This window comes from Carex rostrata, chromosome 5 (genome assembly GCF_964058835.1).
Source record: "Carex rostrata chromosome 5, lpCarRost1.2, whole genome shotgun sequence".
NCBI classification, from domain to species: domain Eukaryota; kingdom Viridiplantae; phylum Streptophyta; class Magnoliopsida; order Poales; family Cyperaceae; genus Carex; species Carex rostrata.
Window position 1 is genome coordinate 7,711,665 of NC_135922.1, and position 18,890 is coordinate 7,730,554.

An 18,890-nucleotide genomic window follows, 5' to 3' on the forward strand; every position below is an offset into this window, starting at 1 on the left:
TTTATTGTTAATTACCTTTGTGTTATTATGTAAAATTAGTATTGAATTTCTGTAACCCTCACACATATTGGTTGTTCTTGGAACTTGCATCCAATAAAAAGGAATACAAAGGGTCAGAGTTGCAAATTAATAAGTTATTAATTAGATAATGTCAGAAAAACTAAATTGCATAATAGTAACATTTTATCAAACAATGAAATTTGACAACATGTCTCACAGATTTATTCAAAGCCAATTTATTCCTTTAAAAAAAATAAAACAAAATGTCAGAATCCCATTTTTTGTATATTGGATTCTATCTTTGTGCGATTATTGTAACTGTAACACCATTTTATGTTAGTAATTATTTTTTTATTATTTATATATATATATGAGGAGGGATCCACTTACATCTTTTTTGGTGACACCGAATTATACCATACATTTTAAAAGTCCAAACAGTCAATCCAAACCATTCAACATAATGGATATATTAAAATGGGCTTGCAGATCAAATTTTACATTTTTTTTTTGAATTTTTTATTATTTATTCAAATGTGTACAAAAATTCAATGATATGAAAACAACGATTTTGTAAAATACTTAACAAATAGTAAACAAATTCGAAAAAATATAAAATTTGATCTGCAAGTACATTTTAATATATCCATCATGTTGAATGATTTGGATTGACTGTTTGAACTTTGAAAACTTTAAAAATATAACGTGTAATTCGATGTCACCAAAAAAATGTACAAGTGGATCCCTCCTCTCTCTCTCTCTCTATATATATATATATATATATATCTATATATATAGAGGTTACCTAATATCAAATCAATTGTTCATGAGGTCTCATACAACTAAATTGTTTTCCAATTTTAATAGCCTAAAAAGTTGATCCAAACCGTTAGATGTGATCTCTATATTGAAATGTGATTGGAGACCAAATTTTATTTTTTTTGAAATTTTTTTTATTATTTATTAAGCCACACTGGATCAACGATTTTTTTACTATTTTTTTACTATTCTAGTTTTACTGTTTGGTTAAGCCAGATCAACGATTTTCAATGTGACTTAATAAATAATAAAAATTACACGAGAAAAATTATAAACAAATACCGATAGGGATATGAATTTGCCACAATCCAATCCGTATCCAAAAACTAGCTTTTTATTATAATGCAGTAGTTCAATTGAAAACTAGCTTCTCTGATTTCTTAAGGCTCAATAATTAGGTTATGCATGTCATTAGATTAGAGTTAATCAAGGTCCTATTGCTCTCCAACCTCTATCTTCCAACTAATGGTGAAGTTTTATATCCAATATTGTTTTAGATTATTACGGTGATGTATACTAAAATCCCAATAATTCAAAATTACCACATTCTTCAACAATCCGCGTCTCTTTTTGATTAATTAAACTTCAAATTTACAATAAAGAGAAACAAAAGAAAAAAAAGGTAGACAACAGAACAAAAGGAATAGAAGGAATTATTACTCTTTTCCCAGTAAAATATACTCTTTGATCTAACGAACAATATTTGTTATATTATATCAACCTTTAGCTAATATATAATTTCATAATAATAAAATTAATAGCTTTCCAAATCTTGGGGAATTACTGATCAAATATATCATAACGTTGATGTACAAAAAGACCCGGCCGAAAAAAACAATGTTAATTTGTAACAAGAAACAAATGGCTGGTCGCTCAAACAATGGAATTTCCAAGTCATCAAAGCAAAAGCAATGGAATTAAAAATGAAACTTAATGATGGGTGTCCACATAGCTCAAAGCAAAAACAATGGAACTATTAAAGATAAAACATATGGGTGTGTCCACATAGCACAAAGCAAAAGTAGTACCAGTTCATTGTTTGGCAAAAGTAATACTATACAATTTAATTACAATACAAAATTTACAACACGGATAGAATTAATATGGTAAATACAATTAAATTGAACTAAATTATAAAATAATAACAACCAATGTTTCTACAGAATCTAAAGAAACAAAAATATTCGGATTCAAATTGATTAATCAGAATTTATTGGGTTCAATTAATCATAGAATTCAATTTTTGAAAGTGGAATTTTTTTGACCCTTGGATGTACTCTGCATGAATCTCAAAGCAAACCATCTTCTTTAGAGAATCTCTTCCTCCGTCTCTCTCTTTCTTTCGGCCCCTGCAATTGGACCCTCCGCTCTCTCCCCTCTCTTCCTTCGTGGAGAAGGAAAAATCAAAATTCCCGCTCTCTCCCTGTCAGAGAACGACTCTCTCTTGCGTGATTTTCCTCTCTCCCTGGCTATTTTTGGTTTTTGCCCTCTCCCGGGTTATTTTCCTCTTTCCCGTGCATTGCAACTTTGCAAGTAGCAACAGCCAATAGGGCAGGTCCTACCAGGGATGGATGGGTATTGGTATTACTTAATATTAGATGCGGTGCAGAGAAAATGAAAAGAGAGAAATTAAGAAAGGAAAAGAATACTGACTGTTCGTGTGGTGCTTGTGCAGCAGGAGATTGACATGTGGAGTTCACATGTCAGCGACTCTGTTTGTAAATTAATTTCTTTTGAGTAAATTGGTACACTTTTTTTAACCAGGATTATCATACTCCTGTATTTATTTCCGGTTGGTTTCGGTACTAAATATATGGTACGTACAGCTTCAAACAAAACCAATCTAATTTGAAAATTTGATATTACATAAATTAGTCTTTCTTTTGTATATTGTTTAATTTATACAGTTGAAAAAAACATATATATTACTGAATTTATATTTTGTGCATTTTACAGTAAAAATGATACTTGCATAAAATTATTACTTCCGTGTTTAAAATTATTACTTGCATAAAAAGTAAATCATTACTTTTATAATAACTAAAGCGAGACTGTCTTCAAGTACGAATACTGATAATATATATTTTTAAATGAGTGAGTCTATGGTACTATGCATATTACGATTTGGTCCGTAATACGGCACAATATTTGACTTTTCAAAATCCTAAAGGTCGATCCAAACTGTTCATCTTGTTCTCCATATTAATATGTGTTTGGAGACCAAATTTTACATTTTTTGAAATTATTTTACTATTTTTTTAGATTTATTGAATATCAGTATTTTTGGATGGTCCAGAATTTTCAGATCAAGTGATTTTCTAAATATCTAAAAAAATAGTAAAAAAATTTCAAAAAATATAAAATTTGGTCTACAAACACATATTAATATGGAGAAAAAGATGAACAGTTCGGATTGACCATTAAGATTTTGAAAACTTGAATATTGAGCCGTAGCACGGACCAACCCGTGATATGCATAGTACCATAGACTCACTCTTTTTAAATATTGTTAAGTAATCATAAATCATAATTAAAGATAAATAAAACAAAATTTATAGATAATTAAAATGTTAAAACAAACTTTAAAATTAAAGAAAACAACAATTAAACTGATGATAATTCGATGAATTACCTTTAATGGAATGAGAGTCATATCTTTGTTGGATTTTAATCTAACGTTGAACATATATGTAATATAATTATGAATTGTGTACTGCAATATATGATTGTCACAATTAAGTAATTTAATATGAAATTAAGATATTAGACAATCTATTTATTTAATAGAGTATGATCCATAAAATATGTAGAATAATTTAGACAAATTTTAAATAGATATATAATCAATTTATGCAGAATCAATTTATATTTTATTTTTTGGTGTTTGCAGTCACAATTGAAAAATCAATTTTGCATAAATTATCAAGTTAATACTTCTATTTGCAAAACACTTCTATTTCCCTTCTGAAGTCACTAGACAACTTAATTTATTGCAAAAGTATTATCAAGTTCTACAATCATATTTTTTTTATTTAATTTTATGTTCTTATCAGTTAGTCTAAAATCCTATTCAAAATTACTACCTTATAAAATCAGGTGAGATGAATTATCATTAAAACAAAAGAAAAGCAATTTAATTCAATCCAATTTAAAAGAAAAACCTAAAATGACTGGGGTTTGTCAACCCAAGGCCCATGCAGGGAAAGGAAAAAAAATAGTCTTTTTGGGTCTGTTCGGCAGACAAATGAGAATGGGCACGAGCATGGGAATTGAACTGAAAAACACTGTTCTCCTGGGAAAAAAAAAAATTCAGTTGACATGTGAACAGTGATTCGGCCGAACAGGCCCTTAGGGAAGATCGGGACCGTCCATCAGAGACAGGTGGAGGCGGGTTGAGGAAAGGAGGGCACGTGTCAGCCCACAGTTTGAAAAGAGGCTTCATAACTCTTTTATTATAATATCTCTTTGTTTGTTTGCATGTTTGAAAAACAAATGCTCAATTAATACTGCCCCCATTCTGCTATATATCTCCGAATAAAAAGCTTCCCTCAGAGAAAAAAGAAGAAAAAAACAAACAAAACCCTCAAAACCCTCCCTCTCTTGCAATGCGCGGACAGGGGCAATGCACGGGAGAGAGGAAAATAGTCTCTCTCTCTCGCTCTTTTTTTATTTTTGCCCTCCTTTCACTCATGTGTTGAGAAGTTTCCCCCTCTTTCTGTTTTCTTCTGATTAAGTGCTAATTACCCGAAATCTTGAGAAATTCGGTGCATATTGTGTCTCTTGGCAGTGATTCGGTGCTTTCTGATTTTCGTTGCTTCTTGATTTGGGACGGTTGCGAGGCGGGGCGATGTTGCTGCCTTGGTACCGGCTGTTTAAAATAGAGACACCTAAACCTTGGGTAACCCTTCAATTGCTTGTTTTATTGTTTGATTTGTGCCTTATCGGGTTTATGATGATTATGATTGACCTCGCGGATTGTTGATTTTTCCGGAGGCAATTTGTTGGGTTATCTTTCCTTGTGTCGTGCACTATTGTGCTTGATTTTTCCCTTGTCACTGTTGATGTTTGGTGTTGTGCGACTTACCCGAATTTCACGTTCGATATGATCATTGATGTCGAAGCACATTCTAATATGAAGAACATGTTGAGTGCTTCAAATTGATAATTTGGACATTCAAAACACAAAAATGACTTATAAACATATAACCTCATATGTTTATATAAGTAGAGTAGCTAACCTACACTACTACAGAATTTCAAATCTGCACCGGTCAAACAACACCGGATTTGACAAAACCGGTGTTGTATGTATCTTAGCACCGGTTAAATGTACAACCGGTGCTAAATGTCTGACATACAACACCGGTTTGTTTCTAAAAACCGGTGCTAAATATTTAGCACCGGTTTATTATTATTAACCGGTGTTGTATGTTAAACATTTAGCACCGGTTTTGTCAAATAACCGGTGTTGTATGTGACTATAATTTATTTTACAATTTATGTTACAATTTATTTTATATTTGTTAAGTTATTTGTATGTGACTACAATTTGTTTTTAATTTGAACACGTACTCATTTCATATTTTTTAAATTATACAATAATAAAATCATAATTTTAATATTAACTATTATGATAATTTCAATATTATTTCTGATAATTACAACATATTTTTCATGAATAATAAATGGATCGAATCTTGCAATTTCCAAAAAAAATTCAAGTATCAACACCGCTATCAAAAAAATTTCAAATTTGAACAACTATCTCAAAAAAGTTTCAACCAGCGCTATCTGACTCTAATCCATATCTTCTGAGGTAACATAATATTTGTGCTTTATATTTGGACCGTCCGATTGCATTTCGGGCCAATCCAGTCTTTTCATAAAACGCACAGGTTCTTTAATATTTGTACAGGTTCTATTTAGACGGACCGGATAAAAACAGAAATAATCTATCACCTTAGGTGATATGAATTGCTCCGCTAAGGGTTTTCCAAGTCCGTTCAAAACAAAAAATTTGTGAAATTCTTCCGAGTCCGTCTAAGGGTTTTCCTGCACCCTCATTCAAAATTTTCTGAATTGCTCCGCTAAACCCTTGCTACTCCATCGCTGCACCGGCCGATCCGAGCCCCTCAAGGCAATTTTCTGAATTGCTCCGCTAAACCCTTGCTACTCCTTTCCCGCACCAAGATGGAGCCGCTCCGAGCCAGCGCCCAAGAGAGACATTGTTGCTTGGACCACAACCATTCTGTGACTACACTTAACACGTGGTGCCTAAACAAGTTCTCGACCCCTTTCTTGTCAGAAATTCAAGAAGATACATGGTAAGTACTCCTCCCTTTTGTATCAGTTTCTTTAGGTGCTTTGCATTTAGGCCATAAATTTTAGCTTTTGGTAGATCGCAGTGACACTTAATACTTTTTTTGGTACCGCATTTGTGAACGTGAATGTGCCATTTGAGAATCTCTGACTGTGCACGCAAGTTGCTTGATGAAATGTCCCAAAGAGACTCAGTGTGGAAAATAAAAGAAACTAGTTCGTTAAATTATGTTAACACATAAGATTTCATTCGGATAAGCACTATTTTAATACCATAGTTGGATCTAATTTTGACTTAAGAATACATTGAGAAACAATGCATCAATTAATTACAGCAAGGACCCCTAAAAATGTGGTAGTTGTGCATTTGTTCTCTATTACTTATTTAACAAGGTTAGGTAAAGTTACATCTTTCTTAATATGTAGAAAATAAATTCAAACGAGAATTAATCCATTGATGGAATCTGAAGTGATGGATCGAGCTCTAGTGAGTTACGAAAAGGTCAGGGCCGGCAGAGAGGATCAAGTCTAATAAGGAGAGGATGCAATACAGGTATATAGATTTCTATGTGATGAAGTTAATGTTGTCCCTAGTTACTACACTTTTCGATGGTTTTTCAATACATGTATATTGATTTCATAACATAGTTACTACACTTTTTATATCTTTGGTTGTCACTGTTAATTAAAATTAAGCATGTGTGAATATTCTGAGATATGAAAATAAGGTACTAGTTAAATTTAATTTGATGCAGTTCTCTTTAAATTCAACATCTAAATTAACAATTTAATATAATTTCATGCAGTGCTTAAGTTCGTCGGCGTATTCGATGGAAGATATTAAACAATTTCAGGCAATATGGACTAATTTCTTTGTGGAAAAATGTTTGTAATTGACTATGAAGTTATCTTAGTTTGTTTAAGTTAAGATAGTGTGAGAGATGATATTATCTTAGCTTGTTTTTGTTGAAACTATCAAATTTAATTAAGATGATACTTTTAAATTATGTGTTGTTTCATTTGTAAAATGTTTTGTCTATTCTATATTTTGTACATGTGAGTATTTAATTTATGATTAGCAAATTCGGAGGCTAGCCTAATGTAAAACCGAATTCCAAACAATAAGAAAATATTAGCACTGGTTTTTATGAAGAAACAGGTTTAGCTTATAACATTTAGCACCGGTTTTTACGTAAAAACCGGTGTTGTTTCATTACATTTAGCACCGGTTTTTACATAAAAACCGGTGTTGTTGCATTACATTTAGCACCGGTTTTAAACCGGTGCTAATCAATAGGTGGAATCAGCACCGGCCCGATCAGCACCGGTTTGAAAACCGGTTTTAAATGTAAAAAAAAACCGGTGCAGATTTGAAATTCTGTAGTAGTGCCTATATATATATATATATATATAGGATTTGGCTAATATGCTACGGGTAGCTAAGAGGCCTCCGTGCTACGGCTCAATATTCGAGTTTTCAAAATCCTAATGTTCGATCCGAACCGTTCATCTTGTTCTCCATATTAATATGTTCTTGGAGACCAAATTTTACATTTTTCTGAATTTTTTTACTATTTATTAAGCCACTTTGAAAACCGCTGATCCAACGGTAGTTTCTGATTTTACTGTTTTGTTAAGCCACCGTTGGATCAGCGGTTTTCAAAGTGCCTTAATAAATAGTAAAAAAATTCATAAAAATGTGAAATTTGGTCTCCAAGCACATAGTAATATGGAGAACAAGATGAACGGTTCGGATCGACCGTTAGGATTTTGAAAACTCGAATATTGAGCCGTAGCACGGAGGCCTCTTAGCTACCCGTAACACCGTAGCCAAGTCCTATATATATATATATATATATATATATATAGGAATATGCTAGCATGCTATGCATAGCACAGAGCCCCTCCATGCAACGCCTTGGATTTCGACTTTTCAAAATTCTAACGGTCGATCCGAACCGTTCATCTTGTTCTCCATATTAATATGTGTTTGGGGATCAAATTTTACATTTTTTGAAATTTTTTTACTATTTCTTTAGATTTATTGAAAATTACTGTTTTCAGCAAATCTGGACCATGAAAAAAACAGCGATTTTCAATAAATCTAAAGAAATAGTAAAAAAATTCTAAAAAAATGTAAAATTTGGTCTCCAAACACATATTAATATGGAGAACAAGATGAACGGTTCGGATCGATCGTTAGAATTTTGAAAAGTCGAAATCCAAGGCGTTGCATGGAGGGGCTCTGTGCTATGCATAGCATGCTAGCATATTCCTATATATATATATATATAGAGAGAGAGAGAGAGAGAGAGAGAGTGGCTAGTATCAAAACGTTTGCACCACGCCTCCCGTGCAACCAAGTCAGTTTCCGATTTTTAAAGTCCAAATGATCGATCCGAACCGTTAGATGTGTTCCCCATATTAAAATATACTTGGAGACCAAATTTTACATTTTTTGGAATTTTTTTACTATTTATTAAGCCACTTTGAAAATCGCTGATCCAACGGTGGCTTAACAAAACAGTAAAATCAGAAGCTACCGTTGGATCAGCGATTTTCAAAGTGGCTTAATAAATAGTAAAAAAATTCCAAAAAATGTAAAATTTGGTCTCCAAGCACATTTTAATACGGGGAACACATCTAACGGTTCGGATCGATCATTTGGACTTTAAAAATCGGAAACTGACTTAGTTGCACGGGAGGCGTGGTGCAAACGTTTTGATATTAGTCACTATATATATATACTAGTATCGTGCCCGTGCGTTGCAACGGGAATATATTATAAGATTGAATATAATATGAAGAGATCTTTTTGTTTGACATTCACACAAAATTAATAAATATAATTTCATTATTTTACAGAATAATATATTATAACTTTTACATAATAATTATTAAATATAAAATTATATATTATATCTTTTTATTTATACATATAATTATATAATTTCATTATTAGAAGTAGAGTGGGGCAATGGGATACATAGCGTATATTGGTCCGCACTATGAACTGATTTTTTTTTTTTAATTGTAATAGTGGATATGAACCGTTCAACATGACCTTCATATAAATGTGTATTTGTAAACTAAATTTTATATATTTTTAGAAAATTTTACTATTCGTTTAGATGGGTAAAAAATCACTTAATCTAAAAATTATGGACCATCCAAAAATTCTAAAAATATAAAATTTAGTTTACAAGTACATATTCATATAGAAACCATGTTGAACGATTCAGATCAATTGTTACAATTTTGAAAATAAAAATATTGGTCCGTAGTACGGACTAATCCGTGCTATACATAGGACCATAGCCTCACTCTTTATATAGCTATTTAATTAGTAAATTATACAATATTTTTTACCACTTTATTTAATTAATAGTTTATATATTTTGAAATAATGGTTATAATTTTCCAAGTTCAAATGTACTTGAACCCCAATCATGCTTCACATTCTTAACTTTATTTTCAAAGTTCAAATAGCTGGTATGAATTGCTCAACATGTTCTCCATAATAAAATGGTCTTTGAGGTCTTATAATTTGTTTACTAATTATTTTGATGAGTACAAAAATCATTGGTTTTGTACATATCTAAAAGTTGGTACTTGTTTTAAAATATACAATTTGATCTAAAAGCACATTTTAATTAAATGCCATGTTGAACAATTTAGATTAACTATTTAAAAATTAAGTGTATAATTAATATACGAAAATAATAATCAAGCATTTTCATCTTAATTACTCTGAAAAAAAAAACTTCAATAGTTTCATGTTTTAATTCCCTTTAGCCATGTGAGTGTTTCGTTAAATCAAAGTCATTAGGTGAGAGAAAGAATACGACGAGCGAATATATTCAGATAATGTGAAAAGATTATGTGTTGATTATGTAGATATATGCCAAAATTATATTTTTATTGTTTCCTTCTTTATCATACACAAATTGAACTGTCAACTAAAAATGACAAACAATCATTTCTAAAAACTCTCTCACCTCAACACTACATGAGCCAAAACATTGCTGTTAAAATTCACACCCTCTATCAGATTATCAACACAAGAATTTTTTTTAATGTAAACATCAACATAATAATTCTGCTATTCATTTATTCACAAAGATACAGTAGATCTAAACAAAATTCAAAAATATATGATTGTTTCCATTTTCATTATCAAAAATATAGAGAAAGAGGAGAAATTAAACGAAATAAATGAAAAAATAAGGAAATAATTTAATTGCATGAATCAAATATAGCTGTAAGAAGAAATAAGGAAATTTTAATTATGACAAAGCATGTAACAGTCTGTGTGGCGACTATGTTTTTAATTAAATTTAGACTTTTACACATAAAATAGATATATTTAATCAAAAGAAGACAGATTATGTGATTGAAGGGCTAATACTCAATTCGAAAATTCATCTTTCAATCTTAGCCGTTGGCGGATCAGGACAACTACGTGCATAATATAAGAATAGAGATATATATATATATATATAATAGGGGTATTTTAATTCCCACTCATATTTCTAGTTTCAAAGTTCAAAATAGCCGATCCAAACTGTTAGATGTGTAATCTATATTAAAATGTGCTTGGACCAAATTTTATATTTTTTAGAATTTTTTTTACTATTTATTAAGATGGTTTGAAAATCGCTGTTTTTTAATAGTGCGGAATTTTAATAAAAACAACAATTTTCAAACTATCTTAATAAATAGTAAAAGAATTTCAAAAAATATAAAATTTGGTCTCCAAGCACATTTTAATATAGATTAAACATCTAACTGTTTGGATCAACTATTTGGACTTCGAAACTAGAAATATGAGTACGAATTAAAACACCATCATTAATTTATGAAGTAGCGTAGCTTTATTATATATATATATTGTCACACCCCGTAGCCATCCTGTACAAAATGCGACAGGGTCCCTGCCGTAAACATACAGTTTCCCGTATGCCTACAAGGCAATTACGATTCAATTCCCAAATTCCCCAAATTAAACCCCATTCAAACATACAGTTATACATATATATCAACACAGTACTACGAAATAGATATAACCACATATACCAATTCAGTTCCAAACATACACAAGTGTCACAGCATACAAAAATCTAAGTATATATATATATATATATACATATCACCTCACATACACATATATATCATACATATATAAAAGTAGCACCATATAACCATAAACCCAAAACCTGACAAGTATCATAGATATCATACAAGTCACTGGTGAAAAGGACAAATACCAAGGCCTAAGACTGCCGTGCCTCTCCGCTACCAGCTGCGCCAGATCCTGAAAAAGAATAACCCAACGGGCGTGAGAATAAATTCTCAGTGCGATAATTTGCCATAACGGATCCCTGGACTTGGAATCAAGTTTTATTTTCAAAAAGAAAACACATTCAACACAGTGCATATATATATACAGTATATAAAGCTAAATGCATATACCTGACAGCAGTTAATCAAATGAAATCACAACAGAGGAATTACTAAATCGAATCTCAAGTTAAAGAACATATAGGGCTTAATTCTTTTAATTACGTCTGGTAGCAACTACAGATGTACCATCCAACTGGACCCTTCGTTCCCGTCGACACCTGTAGGGTTCCAGACACCTACAGATGGACCACCAATTACCACCCTAATGTTGACACCCATCTGTAGTGCTTGGCTTAACCGTTTCCTAAGTTTCTGGTTACAAGTCATATTCAGAAAATTCACTCAATTCCTTTAGAACGTAATCTCAATCGATCATTCAAATGCATATCACACCGGATAATGCTTTAGACGTTCACACTAGTCACCCATATTCATACAATCCACAAATCATCACATTTGCCCCTGCCTCAACCGGTTGAGGGCTTACGGCAGCCTAGGTAAACTAAAGCTTTAGAGTCCTACCAAAACCTGCGCGCCAGGTTTTGCAATTTCGTCACTCTTTGGTGACATATTCCATTCCTTTCCTTTTTCCAATTCCGGTGACTTTTCATCTAAGATCAGATCATAATAGATCGACACAATTATAAACCATACCAGTATGCAAGTCATTCAAATTAAAGAATTCAGATTCAATCATATTTGGGCTATGCTTATGCAATGCACAATTCATATAATGCAATCAATAAATATTCAACATGTCAAACGAAACAACAATTTAATTCTGAAAATAAAATATCAGACAAGTCCAGAAACCCCGCACCTGAATAAGCTGCTCGTATACCAACCTTACGTCTCAGGCATCTCGTGAGATCCCGAACTCGGTTGCCTTATAGATTCTATTTAGATTGTATACAATTAGGGTTTAATCAGCTATCGTTACTATATAATTAACATTCGTATAGATACGGTTCGATATTCCTTTGATTTGGCTTAAAATACACCATGTATAACAATTCTGCACTGTAATTGCGGCCCGTAGCCCAAACAATTGCGGCCCGCAGAACATACAGTGCAGTACAGTGAAACAGATCGGAATTTTGGTTAAGTATCCTGTCTTGGTTGCGGCCCGCAAGGCCCACTATTGCGGCCTGCAATTATGGTACAGAAATTCATTTCCTTTGGTTCTTAATCCGTTCGATCGAGGCCCGGTTTAGGTTCAGTTAATTCCCGCATTTTCCCGATCATATATAGTACTATAGTTGGTACCTTATATCACATTTCATCACCCTATATATATATATATACATATATTCATAACAATTCACACTTTGTCAAATTAAACGATAATTTGGTCGATACAAGTTTGAATACTCGATTAAACAATCAATCGGGTTTCCAATCGAAATATAACAACCAATTCCAGAATTTTCAGAATATCACAACTTTAATAACCTTTTCAAATACTAAACCCTAGCTCAAGAACCCTAAACTCAAATTCACAATTTCAAACTCAACAATCAAACAATTGGACTTGAATACAACAAATTGAACTCAAATTCAAGCTTTAAGCAAAACAATTCCAAATCAATTCAAAGCTAGGGTTTTCAAATAAAACTTGAAAGATAGAGATATATACCAATTTAATTGCTTAATCGAGTAGAGGGTTTCGTTTGGATCTCGAATCTACAGACGGTTCGATCGATCGCACGATTCTCACCCTTTCCCTTTCTCTCTTCCTTTTCTCCCTTGCACACTCTCTCTCTCTTTTCTGTTTTTTTTTTTTTCTCACGGTACTAATGGTACCGATTGGTACAAGGAGGTGCTTATGACAAGAATTTGGTAAATTTGCTAATAAGTCCCTCTATATTTCTTATATTACACAAGGGTACATTTCATACATATAAGACCTTATGTAACTTTTAATGCATCCTATTCCTTATAAATTCAACATTACATATATCTACAAATATTTGTAATTGATATATATATATTTACATAAACTCATTTATTTTATTTCTAATGCATCTTAGCAAATCTTTAAAATTTATACTCACATATATACATGCACAATTATACACACAAAATTCACAATAATAAATATATACATATAAATATACATATATGTTAAATTAATATGTAAATTTCTTTATTTTCACTTCTAAATGCATATTTTGCAAAATAAACCCTCATATATATATATATATATATATATATATATATATATATTCATTATAATCGAGTTCAGAACGTTACATTTCTCCCCCCCTTAAAATAAAGTTCAGTCCGCTGAACTTGATTACGTACCTGATTCGTCGAACAACTCCGGATATTTCGCTCGTATGCTATCCTCGCTTTCCCACGTCGCTTCCTTATCAGAATGTCGACCCCATTTGACTAATACGAGCTTGATCACTTTCGTCCGCAATCTTTGTTCTTTTTTATCCAGGATTTGCATCGGTTCTTCCTGATAAGTCAGATCATCTTGCACACGTAGATTTGAGTGATCGATGCAATGCGACGGGTCCTTCACATATCGACGCAACTGCGATACATGGAACACTGGATGAACTCTGTCCAGCGCTGGTGGTAATGCCAGTTCATATGCTACCGGCCCAACTCTTCGAGTGATTTGAAATGGTCCAATGTACCGGGGACTTAGCTTCCCCGAAACCCCGAATCTGTGCACACCTCGAACAGGTGACACTCGTAACCACACATGATCTCCATCCGGAAATTCCAATAGTCTTCGATGTATATCCGCATATTTCTTTTGTCGGTCCTGAGCGGATTTAAGTCGGCTTAGTACAACTTTCGTCTTTGCGGCTACTTCTTCTAGCATCTGAGGTCCCGTAGGCACATAGGTACCCGCTGGTCCCCACCACAACGGAGTACGACATTGCTGTCCTGTCAGCGCTTCTTGCGGCGACATGCCGATGCTCGAGTGGTAGCTGTTGTTATATGCGAATTCCACTAAATACAAGTGATCAATCCACGAACCTTTAAACTCCAAGGCACAGGATCTGAGCATATCTTCTAATGTCTGTATAGTGCGCTCAGATTGTCCGTCGGTCTGTGGATGGTGTGCTGTGCTGAACCTCAACCTGGTACCCATCGCTTCTTGAAAGCTCTCCCAAAAATGCGAAGTAAACCGAGGGTCGCGATCTGAAATGATATTCCTTGAACACCCGTGATACTTGAATTGGTACTTTAGAAACAGATCAGCTAGCTCTCTTCCAGAAGTCTCAATCCGGAGCGGAATAAAATGGGCTATTTTCGTCAACCGATCTACAATAACCCATATAGCATCGTACCTTCCGAGGGTTCTTGGTAAGCCGGTTACAAAATCCATCGTGATAGATTCAAATTTCTTTATTGGTATTTCTAGCGGTCTCAGTAACCCTGTCTTACTCCTTCGGTCGGCTTTAACTTGTTGACACGTCTGGCACTTCTCAACGTAACTCTGTACATTTCTTCTCATCTTCGGCCACCAGAAATGCTTCTTCAAATCTTGGTACATCTTTACTTCTCCGGGGTGAATAGCATACCCCGACTCGTGTGCTTCAGCCAGAATTAAAGTTTTCAATTCAGGATTATTTGGAACACAGATGCGGTCATGAAATCGCAACACTCCGTCGGTTTGCACTTGGAATGGTGAATCCGCATTTGCTTCATACAGTTGTCGGAAGTGCTGGCACTTTGGATCATTTTGTTGTTCTACTCGGATTTGTTCTTGTAATTCGGATCGAATCTCAACGGATGCCACAATCACCGACACAACTGCCGATGAACTTGTCTCAAATCTATCTCCGATATGTCTGTTTGTTACCTTCAGCGCAAATTCTCGCGAAGCACCAACATGTAAATTCAATCGACACATTTCTTCCAGAAGACAGGTTTCGGTTGTGATAATAGATGCCAGGTTTACCTGACTCTTTCTGCTCAGTGCGTCTGCTACCACATTTGCCTTTCCTGCGTGATATTGAATTTCGAGATCATAATCCTTCATCAGTTCTAACCATCTTCTCTGCCTCAAATTCAACTCCCGTTGCGTAAAAACATACTTCAAACTCTGATGATCTGTAAAGATACGGCATTTTACTCCATATAAGTAATGTCGCCAAATTTTCAAAGCAAATATTACCGCAGCTAATTCCAAATCATGAGTTGGATAATTCTGCTCGTGCGGTCGCAATTGCCGAGATGCGTAGGCAATTACGTGATCATCTTGCATCAACACGCACCCGAGTCCTGATCGGGATGCATCAGTGAACACAGTGTATTCTTGATCGGTTATTGGCATGGCAAGTATCGGTGCAGTTACCAATCTTTTCTTCAACTCTTGAAAACTTTGCTCCTGCGTAATACCCCAATCGAACTTGATACCTTTGTGTAATAATCTTGTAAGCGGAGCAGCCAACTGCGAAAACTTGGGCACGAATCTTCTGTAATACCCCGCCAACCCTAAGAAGCTACGAATCTCCGTAACCGTCTCAGGTCTTTTCCATTCTGTTATAGCTTTAATTTTATCCGAGTCCACCGCTAGCCCTTCTCCCGAGATCACATGCCCGAGGAATGTTACTTTCTCCAACCAGAATTCACACTTCGAGAATTTAGCAAACAGTTGATGTTCTCGTAGTCTCTGTAACACCATACGTAAATGTACCTCATGTTCCTCCCGCGACTTCGAGTATATCAATATATCGTCAATAAACACCACCACGGTCGAATCCAACAGGTCGTGGAATACCCGATGCATTAGATCCATGAATGCCGCTGGAGCATTCGTTAGCCCGAACGGCATGACAAGGTATTCGTAATGCCCGTACCGCGTACGGAATGCTGTCTTGTCTACATCACTCGGCCGGATTCTCAACTGATGGTACCCGGTCCGCAAATCAATCTTCGAATAAATCGAAGACCCCTGTAACTGATCAAATAAATCATCAATACGGGGTAACGGGTATTTGTTTTTCACGGTTACCTTATTCAGCTCCCGATAATCAATGCATAGTCGCAAGGTTCCGTCCTTCTTTTTCACGAATAAAACTGGAGCACCCTACGGCGATGTGCTGGGTCTGATAAACCCGTGTTCCAACATGTCTTCTAGCTGTGCCTTTAATTCTTTCAATTCTGCTGGAGCCATTCGGTAAGGGGTTTTCGATATTGATGTTGTTCCTGGTATTAATTCGATGCCAAATTCTATCTCTCGTTCAGGTGGTAGCCCTGCTATTTCATCGGGAAATACATCTATGAACTCGGATACCACTGGAATGGTGTTGATTTTCGGAACTTCTTTAGTAGTATAAATCACAGCTGCTAAATAAGCCGTGCACCCAGATTCTATCAGCCGCCTCATCTCTACGGCCGAAACAAAAGGGATTAGTTTTCCAATTTTTCTACAATTGAGTACACAGGACATACCTCTTGCCGTAGTAAAACGAACTCGGCGATGCATACAGTCAATTGTTGCCTCGTGCCGAGTTAACCAGTCCATTCCCAGTAACACATCGTATCCGGCAATATCCATTACTAATAGATCCACTTCGAAATCTCTTCCTTCTATTCTCACTTTTCGGTTTCGGCAGACACTAATGGCTTGGTCGGTGGAACTGAAAGGAGTCTGAACATTTAAAACTTGGTTATTCGTCTCGACGGCCCACTGACAACTCTCTACTAACGCTCTTGACACGATCGAGTGACTGCACCCTGTATCTATCAAGCAGTATGTATCATGATCCGAGATAGAGATTATACCTGTCATCACATCTGTCTGATATCCCGTTCCTTCCTCACCTTCCGGTACCACATCTGAAGTGTCGTGGTCAATCTCTGAAACACCCAATGCATGAGCTGACACTCGTCCTACAGTCCTTCCTCCGCTGTTTTGCTGCATACCCCGTCCCCGCGACTGTGGTCCACTCCATCCTCTATTTACCGAGCTTCCAGCACTGCTGTTGCCCGGAACCTGCCAAGTTGCCTTAGGACATTCTCTTGCCCAATGACCTCCACTACCACATACGAAGCACGAGTTATTGCGGAATCTGCAACTCCGCTCATCATGTGCTTGATTACAAGAGCGGCACCACATTGGTGCAGAATTCGGCTGAAACCCCGGTCGAAATCCCGAGGTAGCTACCGGCCCATAAGATGGCCGAGGAGTCATAATCTGTCTCTGAGGGGGTCTAAATGATGACGAGCCTCCTCTCGACCTCACAACCGGCCGACTCTGATCAGCCCGTTGTTTAACATTTCTTTCAGCAAACTGTTCCTTCCTCCTCTTCGCGTGCATCTCAACCTGCTCAGCATGATCCATTATTGCTTGTAACTCGGTAGCATTCGGAGTGTCAACTATCATAGAAATGCTCCCGTCCAACCCGTCCAAGTACTGTCTGTGATATCGAACTCTATCTGCCTGTACATCTGTAGCATACCTGGATAAAGCTAGAAACTCATTATTATAATCAGCTACTGACCGTCCTTCTTGTCGCAACTCCAGAAATTTCCTTCTCAAAGCTTCCCTATGAATGCTACTCAGAAACCTCCGAGTAAATTGCTGTTCGAACCACTCCCAAGGGATCTTAACCGCTTCCCCGACATAGTTACGTCGGGCGCCATTCCACCAGAATCTTGCGTCTCCGTTCAACATCTGTTCAGCTAATTCCACCATGTCTTCCTCCGGTGCTCGACACAATACGAGCTTTGCATTTATCTTTTCCAACCATTCTTCCGCCTCCGAATACCCACCGGTACCATCAAACTGCGGCGGGTTCAAACGCATAAACGAGTCATAAAGCTTGCGGAACTCCTCAGGTGTACCCCTCTGATCCACTGGGGCTGCCTCTCGCCTTTCGGCTGCTTGACGGCCTCTCTCATAAGCCGCAATCAGCCTATCATCCAACTCCCTGTCTCGGTTCTGCCCTCCTCCAGAACCTTCTGACTCGTTTCCATCTCGAGCCGCTGCAATAACCACCGGATTCACTCGAGGTCGTCCGCGGCCTCTACGAGTCTCCATAATGCTATACTGTACCAAAAACAACATTATAATAATGTATATATATTTATTTACTATACGAAATACCTCGTTATCCGTTACGATCCCCTTATTACGTATCACTCTCACGTATCCTACCAGACTGGTTCAGGTTAAGGCTTAACCATGCTCTGATACCACCTCAGGAGACCTGTCACACCCCGTAGCCATCCTGTACAAAATGCGACAGGGTCCCTGCCGTAAACATACAGTTTCCCGTATGCCTACAAGGCAATTACGATTCAATTCCCAAATTCCCCAAATTAAACCCCATTCAAACATACAGTTATACATATATATCAACACAGTACTACGAAAT

The 18,890-nt window shown here is 35.5% G+C and overlaps 1 pseudogene; it reads right to left on the reverse strand.

Annotated features, from left to right (window-relative positions):
• The window catches only part of LOC144553791 (uncharacterized), an 87,927-nt pseudogene that overhangs the window by 68,413 nt on the left and 624 nt on the right, over window positions 1-18,890 (reverse strand).